This window comes from Martes martes (assembly GCF_963455335.1).
Source record: "Martes martes genome assembly, chromosome: 5".
NCBI classification, from domain to species: Eukaryota; Metazoa; Chordata; class Mammalia; order Carnivora; family Mustelidae; genus Martes; species Martes martes.
The window spans coordinates 11621150-11637159 of NC_137892.1; the positions used below are offsets into that span (position 1 = coordinate 11621150).

The 16010-nt window shown below is 33.3% G+C and overlaps 1 pseudogene across 1 annotated transcript; it reads left to right on the forward strand.

Annotated features, from left to right (window-relative positions):
* The first annotated feature begins 2193 nt into the window (after positions 1–2193).
* On the forward strand, positions 2194–3167 carry LOC308342671 (olfactory receptor 1f45-like; annotated as a pseudogene). The gene has a single exon. The product of its transcript is annotated as an olfactory receptor 1f45-like (transcript).
* Positions 3168–16010: the final 12843 nt, after the last annotated feature.

Genomic DNA, 16010 nt, shown 5'->3' on the forward strand with positions numbered 1-16010 from the left:
AGATCATTAATTTGACTCCAAAAATAAACCTCTCATTCAACTTTAAATATAGAGTTAAAACCTTCAACAAGGTAGGTATAGGTGGCATTTAAGGAAGTCATGTATTGCATGAAGAACTGGGTGTTATACATAAACAATGAATCTTGGAACAATACATCAAACCTAATGATGTTCTATATGGTGACTAACATAACACAATTTTAAAAAAGGTAGACAGGGTGATAAAAATAACAAAAATGACAGGATATCTGATTTTTTTAAATATTTTATTTATTTGTGAGAGAGATAGTGAGAGAGAATGAGCAGGGGGAGAGGGAGAAGCAGGCTCCCCACTGAGCAGGGAGCCCAGTGCAGGGCATGATTCCAGGACTCTGGGATTATGACCTGAGCCAAAGGCAGATGCTTAATTGAGTGAGCTACCCAGATCCCCCAGGATATTTGATCTTAATACTCTCTCTGTGCAACCATTGCTATAATTACCCTATTCTTGGATATAATTTAATCTCTATTTTATTCACTATATTTTCATTCTAAAATAGGTGTTGGCTATTGTTCTTAAAACACATTACAATAGTTTAATCGTGTTTTACCAGAATCATTAATTCAAATAATTGTTTTATTTGATAGTCTATGAATCAGGAAAATGTCAATGAGAAATTTTATTTCAGACCTACAGATCTAATAATCCTTGAAGACTTTTCTTTCCAAGTTTTTCATGTTGAATTATGTAATTTTTATTAATGTGTGTTAAATCATTTGTTTGCTACTTAACAATTCCCCGGTATGGATTTACTCTCAGAAATGAGACAACTCGCCACAGCTTATTGAAGAGTCACAAACTGCTGCAATTTTTCCGACTTTCTCCCTCTTCCTGACTTTGTTTCCTGAATCATGCTTCCTCCACATCCCAGTGCTGAGGACCCCCCATCTCCCAATTCAGAGCTCCAAACCTCGCTTCTGCAAAATTCACTGGCTCTAAATATGTGGATTTTCTGTATTCCTCAGATCCTTTTCCCAGATGTTTAAAATAGCTGAAGGTCGTTCTAAGTTGTATTTGAAAGATGAGGCAAGTTCCAGCTCTCCCTCCGACTCCCCCATTTTGGAACCTTCTAGGGAAGAAAAAAAATAATAAAAAAATAAATAAATAAATGGAGACACCCAAAATTTATGTATTACTCTAATTTATTTTTATAAATAACTCACTCTGGGTATCCTGGGTGTCTCAATCTGTTAAGCATCTGACTCTTGGCTTCAGCTCAGGTCCTGATCTCTAGATTGTGGATCAAGCCCAGCCTCAGGCCCTTGCTCAGTGGGGAGTCTACTTCCCCTCTCCCTCTCACTCTGCCCTTCCCAGCTTGCTCTCTCTCTCTCTCAAATTAATCTTAAAAAAAAAAAAGAAACAAATAACTTACTCATTCTTTTTCTGAAAATGGAAGCACATAGTCTTTATAATGTGAAACTAGGTGAACCATTCCTAATCTTCTTGACTATAATAGCCATATTTTCATGATGCAAATTATTCATTTTTGAGAATTATTCATCTAATTATCCCATCATTTAAATCTATATTATTTACATCTATTTCCAGGGAATCTCTTTTTAAAAGACTAAGATACAAAAGTAAACATGACATTGTCTTTATTATCCAGTGTCTTGAAGATTAATAATGAGAAAAACATACATTAATGGATAATTAAATTGCTATGGCTTAATTATTCTGATAAAGACAATGACACAGAACTGAAAGAATCTAGAATGAGTCTTCTGGGGATTGTGAAATAAAAAGAGAGTTGAATAGAGATCATCACTCTTACTTTTGATGTAAATACAGAAGAAGTTTAAATATTTTTATATTTGGCATTTTCCTGGTAAAATTTAAACCTCTTGTGAATGAAAAAGAACATTTAGCCACAAAATTTGTGCTGAAATATCAGTTCCACAAACTTATAACTTTGCAAGCATAGGGAAGTCTTAAAATTTTATGAGAACCAATTTCTTCTTTGAATGTGATAAAATGTTTCTTAATAGAGAATTACATTATTTTTGAATAAAATTGATGATAAGAAACAATGACTATTGCATATTCTCAAATAAATTTCATTATATTTTCAGAGTGGACACCTCACATGGGTTGATGGCTTGATTAATTCTGTTTGATGAACTTCATGATGCTATATTTATCATAAAAGTTGCATGCAGATGATAGAATCTATAAAGAGGTTAAATAAAACCACCACTTTGGAGTTCATCCTCTTGGATTATTCTGATGATCCAGCCAAACACCCACTCCTCTTTTCCCTACTCCTGTGTATTTACCTGACCACCATGGTTGGTAACCTTCTGATCATCCTAACAATTATGTCAAATGCTTGCTTTCACTCCCCCATGTATTATTTCCTTAGCAATCTATCCTTGATTGATCTCTGTTTGTCTTCCACTACTGTTCCCAAAATGCTTGTAGACATCCAACAGGAATTTCTACTATTTCTTTCAATAACTGCATGACGCAAATGGACCTGTTTATCTGCTTTTCAGGGATGGAAACATTACTTCTCCCTATTATGTCTTATGACCGTTTTGTGGCCATCTGCCTTCCTTTGTCCTACTTATCCATTATGACTCCCAAATTGTGTGCTTTACTGGTGGCCAGCTCCTGGATTTTTGCAATCTTGAGTGCACAGATACACACCATCTTGTTGGTTCAATTATCTTTCTGTAAGGATAACAAAATTCCTCAGTTCTTCTGTGATATTGGTCCACTGCTAAAATTGTCCTGTTCAGATACCTATATCAATGAGTTATTTATTTTTATTGAGGGGGGACTGGTGGTGGTGGTAAGCTTTATCTCTATTTTATTTTCTTACATACTCATTGGTTATGCTATAGTCAGAATTCCATCAACCACAGGAAAGTTTAAAGCATTCTCCACATGTTCTTCTCACATCTGTGTGGTCCTTTTGTTTTTTGGTACAATAATTGGTGTTTATTTATGTCCCTCCAACTCCCAGATAGCTGAAAGAGACAAAGCAGCAGCTGTCATGTACACCGTGGTTACTCCTTTGTTAAACCCTTTCATCTATAGTCTAAGGAACAGTAAGTTGACAGGGGTTCTTAGGAAAACCATTCAAAAGAAATTCTTTCTCAGGTTTTCATGCAAACACAGATAAGCCAATGACTTTATTAATTTTTGCTCATTTTCATTTTCATTTTGTGACTGAAATGACTACTGATAGTTTCTTCACTAAATTATCTTTTCATGTGTAGTAAGAAAATTAATGAACTCTATCTTAACACAGTTGTTACCATATAATTTTTAAGTGTATAATTCTGTGTTTAAGAAATAATGTAGATGCTATAGAAAAATTATATATTTTCCATATTGTTGAATGTTTGCAAATCCATACAATCCTGAAGTGTCAAATAAACCTAAAATATGACAAAATTCAACCATTGGACAAGACTAAAATATTTTATAAAACATTAATCAGAAAGGAATGGCTCTAATTTTTTATATCAGTTTCAATATTAGGTTAGGTTGATTTTTTTTGGATATGTTAACTATATAATCATATTAACAAATGAAAATATATTTACTGATTTATTTCCATTTTGTGTTATTTGTATTTTTTATTTGAATTATTCTGGCAAATAATTCTAAAACATGTTAAAAAGCAGTGGACATTCTGCCTTGTTCGTAATGAAAACAAATATTTTCACTGTTAACTAAGACTTAAGGTGTTCAAATTTGGATATAAAATATATAAAAATATACATACATATATTTTATGTGTGTGTGTATGTGTGTAATCCAGAATCACTTTTTTGAAAATATTATTGTTTCTCTTTTGCATTGTCAACATTCTCTTAGAACTTCTGTGTGTGTGTGTGTGTGTGTGTGTGTGTGTGTGTATGTGTATAGGCATCTCTTGGTCCACTGTACTGCACTTTTCAACTGGTGAATCTTGCACCAGTACCTCACTATTTTAACTATTTTGATCTTATAATAAAACTTATGGGCTTCCAGTTTGAGCTACAATATGTAAAGAGCTTAGAAGTTGTTACCTTACAATAAGAAAAAGCTGACATGGAAAAAGTCAACAATTTCTTTGACCTAACAGAAAACTAAGATTTCAAGACAAGAACAAACAAAAATAAACACACAAAAAACCACCGAAATCTCTAAATGCAGGTGAATCCAGAGCCAAGATCAATCTGAAGAACACATTAAAACCACAAATGTTAAACACATTTAAATTGTAATTTTGATATATATTTTTTGAAAGATCAGTGTGGAGTATCACATGAGACAATCTGAGAACAACATTCTAAGGAAGGGTAACTACATTTTTAAGGTATTATCACAAATAATTTCACAAGATACTTATAGAGACTATCCAAGAAAAGGTTTTATTTGGCTACAACAGGGAAAAAGGAAAAGAAATCATTGTGAAACACAGAAACTTCCCTAAAAGTCTGCTTTCTAGGGGAAAAGTCTGCTAGACTTTTCCAACTAAGAAAATGGCATTCTTTCTAAACTACTCCCTCTAGATCTATGAACTCGTCAAAGAGAGGGAGAAAAAATAAAGAAGCATAGCAATTCAGAAAATAAGAATGCTGAGACAAGGAAATAGATTATACAGCAGAGGAGATCAAAAACAATAATGTTCTAGATAAACACCTGTAGTGGTTAAAGCCCAGAAACACAGGCCTTCTATAAATGTAAAGTACTAAACTAGTAAAAACAATTGTAAAAAAAAAAAAAGGAATAAAAGCTGAGAACTTATCATATCTAACTTTAACACATACTATAATGTCAGAGCAATGAAAGAAGTGTAGTATTTAAGTGCAGAAAAGTTTGCAAAACAATATAACAACATAAATGTCCTGGAAGAAGGAAATATTTAAATAAAAATTCATAAAAAAAAAAAAAACTGTGGGGAAAGCAGAATATATTTGTCCTAAAGATTTTATTTATTTATTTGACAGAGAGCTAGCACAAGTGGAGGGGGGAGCAGGAGAAACAGAAAGCCTGATTCAGGGTTCAATCCCAGGGTGACTGCATGTCTGAGTTGGTTAAAAATATTTTTATTTAGGGGCACTTGGGTGGCTCAGTGGGTTAAGGCCTCTGCCTTTGCCTCAGGTTGTGATACCAGGGTCCTGGGGTCCAGCCCCACATTGGGCTTTCTGTTCAGCGGGGAGCCTGCTTCCCTTCCTCTCTCTCTGGCCTGCCTCTCTGCCTACCTGTGATCTCTGTCTGTCAAATAAATAAAAAAATTTTTTAAAAAAAGACTATATTTATTTATTTATTATTCATTCATTCATTCATTCATTTAGAGGAACTTGGATGGCTCAGGTGGTTAAGTGTCCAACTCTTGATTTTGGCTCAGGTCATGATCTTAGGGTCCTGCAATCAAGCCTTGCATCAACCTCTACACTTAGCATGGAGTTTGCTGGAGATTCCCTCTCTCCCTATCCCTCTGATCCTCCTTTTGATCCCTCTAGAATAAATACATAAAATCTTTTAAAAATAGTTTTGTAACTGGATACTGATACAAAAAACTCTAATCCTTACCTCTTACAGTAAGCACAAGTATTTCAAAATTAATAATAGGTATAAACATGAGAGAGAAATTATAAAAATTCTAGAAGAAACCCAGGGAAACATAACCAAAAATTGAGGATAAGCAAAGATATTGTGGGCAGGACACAGATTTTATTGAAAATAAAATAAAATAAAATAAAATAAAATATTTTATTTTATATTTTATTTTATTTTTATTTTAAAATAAAATAAAATAAAATAAATTAAAATATTTTATTTTATTTTAAAATTTTATTTTATTTTATTTTATTTTCAATAAAATAAAATAAAATTATTTTATATTTTATTTTATTTTTATTTTAAAATAAAATAAAATAAAATAAATTAAAATATTTTATTTTATTTTAAAATTTTATTTTATTTTATTTTATTTTATTTTATTTTATTTTCAATAAAATCTGTGTCCTGCCCACAATATCTTTGCTTATCCTCAATTTTTGGCTATGTTTCCCTGGGTTTCTTCTAGAATTTTTATAATTTTTATAATTTCTCTCTCATGTTTATACCATTTTTATACACACAAAATAAAATAAAATAAATTAAAATAAAATATTTTAATTTATTTTATTTTAAAATATTTTATTTTAATTTTATTTTATTTTGTGTGTGTTGTTTTTACTGAAACTCCAATTAGTTAACAAATAGAGTAATATTGGTTTCAACAGTAGAATTTAGTGATTCATTACTTACATATAACCCCTATTACTCATCACAAGAAGAGCCCTCCATGATATCCATCATCCATTTAGCCCATTCTCCTTCCACCAACCCTCAGTTTGTTCTCAAGAGTTAAGAGTCTATTAAGGTTTACTTCGGTTGACTTTTTTTCTTCCCTCACCTTTTGTTCATCTGTTTTGTTTCTTAAATTCCAAATATGAGTGAAATCATATGGTATTTGTCTTTCTCTGACCTACTTATTTTGCTTAATTTACTACACTCTAACTCCTTCCACATCATGGAAAATGACCAGATTTCATTCTTTCTGATGACTGAGCAATATTCCGTTGCATATATAGACCAACTATTCATTATCCATTCATCTCTTGTTGGATATCTGGACTCTTACCATGGTTTGGTTATTGAGGGCATTACCACTATAAATATTGAGGTGCAGGTACTCCTTCATATCACTATTAGTACTTGGATGGGAAACAGATCAATTTTAACACATAGTCACACACAAACCTCTTCCTCTTTTGTTGTCCAGCTAGATTAATCCAAATGATGGATCATCTCTATTTGAAATCTTACTAAGTAGCAATAAAAGATATTACACATAAGACCAGACAAGAATTACAATATGACAAGGTTTTGCCCCAAATTACATTTCTTGAAAAATCTTTTATATCTGTACTTTTCAAGCTATAGATCATAGGTTTCAGAGTTGGAAAGGCACTGTGTGGAGAAAAGATAACAAGAGATCCATAAGAGATGGAATGTCTGACTTGTTCCTCAAATACAGTGCACTGGCAGTGGAGAAAAATAAGGTTAGGATTAATAGGTGAATTAGATAGGTGGAGAAGTCTTTTGATAGATACTGTGATAATGAGATTCTCAGGACAGTCAGACATACATAAGGGTAGAACATTATGATGGAAAGAAAACAGCAAGACCTAGGAATATGACAGTTGTAACAATTTTTGTAATATGTGTGCCAAAGCATGAGCTCTATATAGAAGAAACATCACAAAAAATTACTTAAAGAGGAAGTTGAATAAGTTAATAAGAAGGTGTACATGCTCCCACTTATGCCCCCACTGAGCCATAAGCTGCTGCTAGGTGCACACAGAATTTCTTGTTTATGATGCCCTCATAGTGCAAGTGATGACAAATGACCACATAAAGGTCATAGGGCATCACTGTAAGAACAACTCTGAAAATGCCATTTAAAGCATCAAGTCTGCTCTGTGACACAACACAGAAAAGAGCTTGTCCTGCTTTATGCTGTTAAATTAATAATATATTTGGGTATATTGATGTCTTTTAAAAGGTATCTAAAAGTGGGAGGGAAAAAAAGCACATAAGAGTGAAAAGATCCTCATCATGAGAGGTTATGGTGATGATGAGGGTATTTCCCATTAGAGTAGTAGATCAATAAGAGTAGAATGTCATGAAAGATTTGAAGTTTGTGGATCTCTGAGAACACTACAAGGATGAAGTCTGTCATACCAGTGGTGGGGTTGGCCATCTCCAGTGTTGAGGTTCCTTCAGCTGAAGAAGGTCAGGATAAATATTAGGAATGATTAATGTAGTACTATCAAGATGAATCAACATCACAATTATGTTCCTAATGTGGGTAAGTTTTTGTGAAGTTTACAAATCTCATTCCCTTGACAGCTGTGAATAATTAACAACAAGAAAGGTCACATTTATTTTCAGACACTTTATGTTTTCAGATAAGCATTCTACCTGTATTGAGAGATTTAAAAACCCTTTAAGTGAAAACACTGAGTTTTTTATTTATCCAGGTTAAAAGGTAATGTTTTCTTCATTATTCATTCAAATATTTTAATTCAATGAACACATAAAGATATACAGAAAGGACATGAAAGAATGTTGTTTTATGTTTAAGCTCAATTAAAGAATTTTATGTTTGACATGGAATTCCTTTCAATTCTCATTTGTATCTTTACCTTTTACCAATCTCTTCTTTTGAGTAAGAAATGTGGATATAAAAGCTTTGTCTATTATAAAAACAGCCAGATGGGAAATCTCTGCATAATCAACATCAAATGTATGTTTTTTTTACATTCTATTTCATTTCATTCACTTTTCAGGGCTTGCCTTCCTTATATTGAACTACAATAAATTTGGGATGATTGTAAGTTTATGTACAACTGTAATAAAATATAGTATGAAGGATATGTAAAACAGAAACTAAGCCATTAATGTGGTTCTCATCTGTTTTTGCTATTTTTTTGTTCAGCTGGTTTTTGCTTTTCTTCAGATGAAGGAGATAAATCACATTATAACTGAAATCTGTAACATTCCAAATAATAGAAGATAAGAATATTGTGTTTGAATTTAGGGAATCACGCCTAGAGTTTCCATCTTTTGAATAGTAGTTTTTTCATGACATTCATTATTTTACATTATGCTAATATTCAGAGTAAGGCATTTGAAACTAAGAATAATTTTCTTTTTGCATAATACTGTATTCCCATACAAATGCAAATTGATTTGAAAACTGAATTAATATTTGCCTTTCAGTCTTATCTGTTAAAAAGTTAACTAAAAGAGAGCATAGGTATTTTTTTGAGGCAAAGAGACTGAGAATATTAGAGATTTCAGATAATATAAAATATGTGTTGAAAATGAACAAAAACTGAATTAACAGTGTCTTGTGTCAACTATTGTGCCACATTATAAAAACAACTTTGTGCCACAATAAGATAATAATCAAGAGAAATCTTTCTGAACTTTACTTAGAAATTAGGTCTATACAATGAATATGAAGAGAGAGAAAGAGAATAATGAAAAATAATACCACTGACTTAAAGATGGCCAGGCAAGTTCTACCAAATATTTAAAGAATTAAAACCTATTTCCTCAAACTATTCAAATAAATAGAAAAGGAAGAAAAGCTTCCAAATTTATTCCATGGCACAAGAATTACCTTAATACCAAAACCAGATAAAGACACCACTAAAAAAGAAAACTACAGGCCAATAACCCAAGTAAATGTGGTTCCAAAAATTCTCAATAAAATACTAGTAAATGGAATCCAACAGTGCATTAAAAGAATCAATTACCATAATCCAGTGTAATTTATTCCTGCATTGCAATATAGTTCAGCATTTCCCAATCAAGGACCATGATACACCACCTTAATTAAAGAAAGGATTGGAACCACATGATTCTTTCAATAGATGCAGGAAAAGCTTTGACAAAGTAGTGCATGCATCCACGACAAAAACCCCCAACAATTTAGGTTTACAGAGAACATAATTTAAACATAATTTAAAAAATAATAATCTTTGAAAACCCACAGCTAATATCATTCTCCATGGGGAACAACTTAAAACTTTCCTTCTATTGTCAACCATGAGAGAGGATGTCCACTCTCACCACTTCTATTTAACATAGTATTAAAAGTCCTAGTCACAGAAATCAGATGAAAAAAAAAAAATGGCAGGGGTGCCTGCATATCTCAGTTAGCTAAGCATCTGATTCAACACGGGTCATGATCTCAGGGTCCTGGAATACAGCCTAATATTGGGCTTCCTGCTCAGCAATGAGTCTGCTTCTCCTTTTCCCTCTGCCCCTCCCCCCCTCATGCTCAGTCTCTCTCAAATAAATAAATAAAATCTTATTAAAAAAACAAAATACAATCAAGTTGTCAATGAAGTAATCAAACTTTCTTTCTTTGCAGATGACATGATATTATATAGAGAAACTCTACCAAAATAGAACTAATACACAAATTCAGTAAATTCACAAGATACATTCCATTTCTATACATCAATAAGGAAGCAACAGAAAGAGAAGTTGAATTAATCCGATTCAAAACTTCACTAAAAACCATAAGAAATAAACCTAACCAAACAGGAAAGACCCATACTCTGAAGACCTCAAAACACTGATGAAACAAATGGAAAATAATACAAAGAAATGGAAAAATATTTTATTCTAATGAATTAGAAGAATAAATATTGTTAAAATATCTATACTACCCAAAGCAATGTACATATTTAATGCAATCATAAGTGCATTCAATTTCCATCATCTATTAAACCCATCAACCCACCCACCTTTCTTCTGGTAACCATCAGGTTGTTCTGTATACTTAAGAATCTGTTTCTTGGTCTGCCTCTATTTTTTTTTTTTTAATCTCTTTACTCCTTCATTCTATTTCTTAAATTCCACATGTGAGTGAAATCATGTATTATCTTTGACTGCCATATTTGACTTAGTAGTATACTCTCTATCTCCATCTATTTCAATATTTTTGCATTTCTTGAGGACTGTTTTGTGACCTAATATGCCATCTGTTCTGGAGAATGCTCCATATGCCCTCCAAAAGAATGTGCAGTCTCCTGCTTTAGGATGGAATGTTCTGAATATATCTGTTAAGTCCATTTAGTCCAGACTGGCATTCAAATGCAATGTTTTCCTGTTGATTTTCTGTTTAAATGATCTTTCTATTGATGTCAGTGGGGTTTTAAAGTCCCTTACTATCACTGTATTGTTATCAATGAGTTTCTTTATGTTTGTTATTGTTTTGTATATCTGGGTACTCCCATATTAGGTACATTAATATTTACAGTTCTTAGATCTTCTTGTTGGGTTGCCTTTTAATTACCATATAGACCCCTCCTTCATGTCTTGTCATAGTCTTTTTTTAAAGTCTTGTTTGTCTGGTATAAATATTGCTACTGTGGTTTTCTTTTGACATCCATTTGGATTATAAATGTTTTTACATTTATAAATGTATAAATGTTTTTACATCCCTCAGTTTCAATCTGCAGGTATCTTTAGTTCTAAAATGAGTCTCTTGTAGGCAACATATAGATGAGTCTTTTTTTAAAAAATCCAAGCTGTTACACTATGTCTTTTGTGTGGGGCATTTAGTCCATTTACAATCAAAATAATTATTGATAGGTAGTTAATGTCCTTTATTTTGTCATTGTTTCTGGAGATTTTCTCTGATATTTTCTTGCTTTGTTACTTTTGCTCTCTCTTTTGCAATTGAAGAGTCCTCTTTAATATTTCTTGCAGGGCTAGTTAAGTGGTTATGAACTCCTTTATTTATGTTTGTCTGGAAAACTTTTTTCTCCTTCTATTCTGAATAATAGCCTTTCTGGATAGAGTATTCTTTGCTGCAAAGTTGGTTTTTTTTTTTTTCCATTTAGCATTTTTAATATATCATGTCAATCTCTGATGGCTTACCAAGTTTCTGTTGAGGAATCTCTAGCTGGCCTTATCAGTCTTCTCTTGTAAGTTAAGGGCTCCCTTTGCCTTGCTAATTTTAAGATTTTTTTTTTTTACTTCATAACTATGTTTTCCAAATTCAATTACAGTATGTCTTGTTATTGGCCTATATTTGTTGATTTTGATAGGAGTTCTCTGTGCATTCTGCATCTGGATGTCTGTTTCCTTCCTCAGATTAGGAATTTTTCAGCGATTGTTTCTTGAAATAAATTTTTTGCTCATTTTCTTCTCTCTCATTCTTGGACTCCTATAATATGAATGTTATTACCTTTGATGGAGTCACTGAGTTCCCTAAGTCTATTCTCATGTCCCATGATTTTTTTTTTATTCCTCTATTGAGCTTTATTATTTTCCATTGTTTTGTATTCTATGTCACTAATTTGTTCTTCTGCTTTTTTCAGCTCGTTTTTAATTACATCAAGCCTGATTCCTGTCATATACTGCCTTATTCATCTATGATTGATTCTTTATTAATTATTTTATCTCTGTGGTAAAGGTTCCACTAATTATCTTCCATTATTATTTTCTCAATCTCAGAGTGTGTGCTTATGATTATTGCTTTAAATTTTCCATCAACCATTTTACTTACATCTGTTTTGCTTAGATCTCTGACCATTGCCTTACCTTGTTATTTCACCTGAGATAAATTCCTCTGGCATTTTGTTTAGTTCTCTTCCTTCTCCTGTGTTTAGAAAAGTTGTTTATGCCTCCTGGTCCTGAAAGTAATTGTTTTTTGAAGAAATCATTTAGTATTCAGGTCCTGGTGATTCAGGGAGTGTCTCTGTGTGCTGTGTGCTCTCTGCTGTTGTGTTCTGTCTGTTCTTCCTTCAGACCAGTCACCTGCAGGGACTGTCCTTGCTTGCTTTGGGCATTGTTTGGTCACTGGGCTGAACATGGCAAGTTTTAACTAACTGTGCTCTGTTTGGTTTCTGAAATGAGATCTGAAAGCATATCTACTAAGACTGAGGCCCCCAGAAATCTCTGGTTGATAGTTATGGTGTGGGCAGTGGTTTGTGCTGGTCTTCCATGGGAGGGGCCAGCTATGCTACGACCGCAGCAAACTTGACTGAGAAGTGAGGTCCTGCCAAAGACAAGAAGGTGGGTCTTGGTGTAAGCAAGTTAGGTGTCCAGTATTTATGATGTACTGTTTCCTGAAGGTGACTGTCTTTAAGCCAAGTGTTGGGGAGGGAAATGGCACCAGCCAGCTCCTTTTTCACAGAGGACATCTCCACGAAAGCTTCCTCTTAGATACAAGGTCTGAGAAAAGTCAATAATGTCCCCTTGTGTGCCCCAGGCATTCTAAAAATCATTCTGTCCATGCCATCTGCCCTCAGGTTGTTTGTGTGCCTTCTCTCTAGATGCATGGAAGCACCTTCCAGGATTGATCCCACCTCAGTCCACTGACCTTTAGAACTCCAGGCTTTAGCCCTGCTTGTTGCAAAAACTCATGAAAATCAGCCCCTCTCATTTTCAAAGGCAATCATTCTGGGGAAACTTTCTCCTTGTGCATTCCCAAGTGTTGTTCTATCTTTCATCCTTCTCCATGACTACATCTCCCTCCTTTGTTTCTTTCCCATGCCATGTCTTTGAACTTCATACATTCTTTGATGTGGTCTCTTCTCTCCCTTTAGTTGTGTCATGTGTTCTGTCAGTGTTCAGGTGGAATTCTGGGGTATTTGGAATCGTTTGATAGCTACCTAACTTTGTTCTTGAGATGAGATGTGGCTAAAGTCCTTGTACTGCATTGCCAATTGCTTTCCCATCCAGCGTTTATTTCTTTAATAACTTTAACAATGTCATCCCACTGCTTTCTAACCTCCATGATGTATGATGAGAAATAAGCTGATATTTTATTTTATTAATCCTTGTGTCTATTTTTGTACGAGTACCATTCTATTTTGATTACTATAGCTTTGTAGCATATCTTGAAATCTGGGATACTGATACCTCTGGATCTGTCTTTTATTTTCTGTGGGTTTTTGTTTGTTTGTTTGTTTGTTTTGTTTTGTTTTCAGTTGCTTTTCTATTTAGGATCTTTTGTGGTTCCATACAAATTGTGGGGCTATTTGTTCTAGGTCTATGAAAAATGTTGTTAGTATTTTAATAGGAAATACATTCAATCCGCAGTTTGCTTTAGGTAGTATAGCCATTAACAATATGTGTCCTTGCAATCCATGAGCATGGAACATCTTTCTGTTGGTCTCTATCATCTTTTATTTTTTCGTCAATGTTTTAGAGTAGTCAGAATACAAGTCTTACAATGCCTTGGATAAATTTAATTCCTAGGTATTGTAATAGTTTTTGTGCAATTATAAATGAGATTGTTATCTTAATTTATCTTTCTACTACTGCAATATTAGTGTATATAAATAAAATATATTTCTGCATATTGATTTTATATTCAGTGGCCTTTCTAAATTCATTTATCAATTCTAGTAGTCTTTTAGTGGGATCTTTGATCATCATATCATTTAGTATGATGCTACCTGTGGGCTTTTCATATATGGTCTTTAATATGTTGGGGTATGTTCCCTCTAATCCTACTTTGTCGAGAGGCTTATCATTAATAATTGCACTTTGTCAAATAATTTTCCTGCATCTGTTGAAGTGATCATATGGTTTCCCTCCTTTCATTTTAGCATTATGCTCTCTAGCTCCATCCACATTGTTGCAAAAAGCAGGATTTCATTCTTTGTTTATGGCTGAATAATATTTCACTGTACATATACTACATCTTCTTTATTCATTCATTAGTTGATGGACAGCTGGGCTGTTCCCATGATTTGGCTATTGCTGATAATGTCCTTATAAACATTGGGGTGTATGTGTCCTTTCAAATCAATGTTTTTGCATCATTTGGGTTATACCTAGTAGTGTAATTACTGAATCATATGATAGTTCTAGTCCTAATTTTTGACAAGCCTCCATACTCTTTGCCAGATTGGCTGCACCAGGTTGCATTCCCACCAGCAGTGTAAGAGGATTCACCTTTCTACCCATCCTTGCCAACAACCATTGCTCCTGTGTTGTTAATTTTAGCCATTCTGAGAGTTGTGAGGTATTATCTAATTGAAGTTTTTATTTCCATTTCACTGATGATGACTGATGTTGAATATCTTTTCATTTCTCTGTTGGCCTTCTGTAAGTCTTCTTTGGGAAAAAAAATCTCTGTTTTAGTCTTCTGTCCATTTCTTAATTGGATTATTTGTTTTTTGAGTGTTCAGTTTAATATTGACTATTAACCCTTTATGAGATATATCATTTGCAAATATCTTCTTCCATTCCATACATTGGCTTTTAGGTTTGCTGATTGTTTGCAGAAGTTTTTATCCTGATGAAGTTCTTGTAGTTTGTTTTTGTTTTGTTTCCCTTACTTCAGGGGACATATCTACTAAGAAATTGCTATGGCCAATGTCAAAGAGGTTACTCCCTCTATGATTTTAATGGTTTCCTCTCTCACATTTAGGTCTTTCATCCATTTTGAATTCATTTGTGTGTCTATGTGTATGGTGTAAGACGGTGGTCCCATTTCACTCTTTTGCATGGCAGTTGTCCAGTTTTCCTACCACTATTTGTTGAAGAGAATTATTTTTTCCATTGGATATTCTTTCCTGTTTCGTCAAAGATTAATTGGCCATATAGTCATGGGTTCATTTCTGGAGTTTCTATTCTGTTCTATTGATCTATGTGTCTATTTTTTTCTTTCTTTTTTTTTCTTTTTTTTTTTTTTTTTTTGTTCCCAGAACCATACTCTCTTGATTGCCATGCCTTTGTACTATTAATTGAAGTCCAGAATTGTGATGCATCCAGCTTTGTTTTTCTTTTTCAAGATTTCTTTGGCTACTCATCTTTTGCGGTTCCATACAAATTTTAGAATTGTTCTAGCTGTGTGAAAATGTTGGTGGTATGTTAAACAGGATTGCATTAAATGCATAGGTGATATTGTCATCTTCACATTGGTTCTTACAATCCAAGAACATACATTTTTCTCCATTTATTTATGAAATTGCCAATTTCTTTCATTAGTGTCTCATAGGTTCCAGAGTACAGATCTTTTACCACTTTGATAATGTTTACTCTTAGGTAAATTATGGGTTTTGGTACAATAGTAAATGGGATTGGTTCTTTGATTTCTCTTTTTGCTGCTTTGTATAGGAATGCAGCAGATTTATTTACATTGATTTTGTATCCTGTGGCATTACTGAATTTAAGTATCAATTCTAGCAGCTTTTGGTAGAGTTTTTTGGTTATCTTTACATAATATCATGTCATTTTTAAATAATGAACGTTGTGCTTATTCCTTGCTGACTTAGATGCTTTTGTTTTTGTTTTGTTTTCAAGGGACCTGGGTGGTTCAGTCAGTTGAGCATCAAGTTCTTGGTTTTGGCTCAGTTCATGCTATCATCGGTCATGGGATCCAACCCTGCATTAGGCTATGCATTCAGCAGGGAATCTGTTTGAAGATTTTTCCCCCTCT